The sequence below is a fragment of the Lathyrus oleraceus genome, unplaced genomic scaffold (genome assembly GCF_024323335.1).
Source record: "Lathyrus oleraceus cultivar Zhongwan6 unplaced genomic scaffold, CAAS_Psat_ZW6_1.0 chrUn0030, whole genome shotgun sequence".
NCBI classification, from domain to species: domain Eukaryota; kingdom Viridiplantae; phylum Streptophyta; class Magnoliopsida; order Fabales; family Fabaceae; genus Lathyrus; species Lathyrus oleraceus.
The window spans coordinates 140,316-143,067 of record NW_026112421.1 but is presented as its reverse complement, the minus strand read 5'-3'; positions in this window follow the sequence as shown (position 1 = coordinate 143,067).

The window sequence follows — 2,752 nt, the reverse complement described above, 5'->3', positions numbered from 1 at the left end:
ACAACTTGTATGGATAACACGAAGAGTCCACTTGGAGTAAATCTTTTTTCTCGAGCTTGTCATAAAACGGTTTGCCCATTGCATGGCAAAAGTTTGATTAAGATCGATGATAAGGACCTTCTTGGAACCCGGTCTATCTATAGTGGTTGTGTAGTATTGATACCTAATGAGCACACCTTGTATGATCAATACGAAGACCTCTCCTAGAGTATATCTTTTTTGTGAAGTTGTCATAAAAGAGTCTGCTTGTTGCATGGAGAAATCCTAATTAAGGTCCATGAATCTAGGAACCCTTTTATCCAAACTCTTAGAGCTAAACTGATGAGTGGGTTTCATGGGTACACAAAATTTAGAACTACCTCGATGTTGAAGGCCTACCTAAATTAGGTTGCTTTGTTGTTACCAGTGTTACCACATATCGTTACATGTATATGACATTCCATTGCATTCATACGTGGCATTTCATTACATTTGCATATCAAAAACAAAACTATGAATTTGCATATCATTTGCATCCAATATGCATCATGCATGTCATTTTCCAAACAAAAAAAACTCATTCTACCTTCTGTTCATAACCATCTAGCTGATTACCCGACACTCTCTCAAAACTTGATATCTCAAAGAGCTATGGACGAACTCCAACAAGGTTGGGATTTGTTAAGAGAGTAAGTCAATCAGTTGAAAAGTCAGATGAGCCTGGTCTTGGATATCCTGCAGGCTTTGTTAAGGAAAAAGGGCAACCCCACACCATGTGATGTAGCAGAAATGGTTACCTCTGTACGTCCGTCCGGTGTCACTGTTGATCAAAGGCACCCCCAAGTAGAAAATTTTCTAGTTCAAGACTTTCCTCTTGAAGGCCATCCTCGGCCATTACTTCCAAGGTCTCCTTGGTAATACAAGGAAGAATTGAGGTCATCAAGCAGAAAGGAGATTCCAGAGTCTAGCAAGGGTCAGCCACCCGTAGTTCCAGTTCACTATAATTAGTGAGAATCTTCCAAGCATTCATATTAGCAGTCTTTGTTTGTTCCTCCTCCAATTCAGAATCAAAATTACAATCGCAATCAGACAAGTCCCTGAAGATCACCTCAGTTTGATCCAATTTCGGTGGTGTACACTCAATTGCTTCCTCCATTGAATCAAAGAGCTTTGGTGTTCCCCAAGAAGCTTAATCCATTAGTGACGTACCCACCTAACTTCAAACACAATGCTATATGTGAGTACCATGATGGATCGTTAGGGCATACCATTGAGAACTGCAAGGTCTTAAAGTACAGGGTACATGAGATGATCGACCAAAATATATTTTCATTTGCAGATTCTATGAATATGTTGAACAACCCCACGCCATGGAGCTACAACATTGCCACCCATGCAAGTGGAAGCACATAAGAAGCAGAGAATGGATCCGAAAAGGTCGTGCCTTGTGAAGAATCTAAGAGAGAAGACTCAGAGGATTGTCATATCAGTTCTGAGGAGAATGCAGACCTCAATCTATGGATCGGAAAAGTTTTGTAGTTAATAAACAAGCAAGGAAGCTCATCCTTAATGCTGGAAAAAAATTTGTTGTTTCATTCTATTTTCTAATTTCCTTTGCATGTTTGATTGTTTATTTGCTTTTAAGTATTGTTATTTTCTTTCAATGGTAATATCAATAAAGTGATCATGCATATTCTGAATCAATCATGTCATATTCACACCTTTTTTCCATTTATATAAAAAAAATACTTCTCTCATTCACATTTCTTTATCAAACTTTTGTTTTAGCAAAGATCGGAGGGAGAATGATTAAAATGGAATACCAAAAATTATCGACAAGTATGCTTTCAAACAGAACTTTGTTGATGATGTAAGGAATTGTTTCAACTCCCGAACACCGGAGATATAAGGAAGATAATCCCTCGTCAACCCCTTTGAGCCTATAAGTTGGTGTTTCTTTTTGAATGAAAAAACTCCTTTATTCTGAACCAGGGGCAGGGTAGTTTTTAGTTAATTTGGTTATGCATTCAAGTCTCAAGAGAATCATTTTGAACACCTAAGAGGTGTAGCCACGTAATTTTCTTCACAACACATCAAGAAGTGTCGAAGAAGTCATAAAAACCCAAAGGTATGATAGTTATTCCTTAATAACCAATGACATGGCAGTCATAGTTAGTAGAAAAAGGAATAGAAAAATCTTGCTAAGTCGAACACCAAGAAGGTGACTTAGGCAAAAATTAGGGCATCCCGATGGGCTGAGAGTTCAAAAGAACCAGTTCAGGCAAAAGTTAGGGAAAAGAAGAAAAAGATAAAAAAGATAAAAAAGATAAAAATCGAAAATAAGGGACCATCATATCAAGAGCCAAAGGGTCACCAAAATTCTTGACATGATCAATTTTTTTATTACCAAAAATAGGTGACTGCCACCTCAAATGAATGACTATCATTTGTTCCAAAGCAAACATATTAACACTTTCAATTTTCTCTTCGAATTTGAACGCATTTGTCAAGTTAACTGAACTAAGGACTGGAGATCACCACGAAGAAGGATTAGGTTAAAATTAGATTTTGAGCCTCATACCCTTTTGCTCAAAAACCATGAACCAAGCCATATTACAACCCTCAGAATACCTAATTGAAGTAAGGTTTCTTTTGAAATCATGACCAGCAAGGTTGCGTTAACCTGACTCCTAGGTATGTGTTAATCATTTGTGTTGGTATCATATTCCATTGTCTTTCGCACTTTGAATAAACCAGTGACCCTTTACTATAT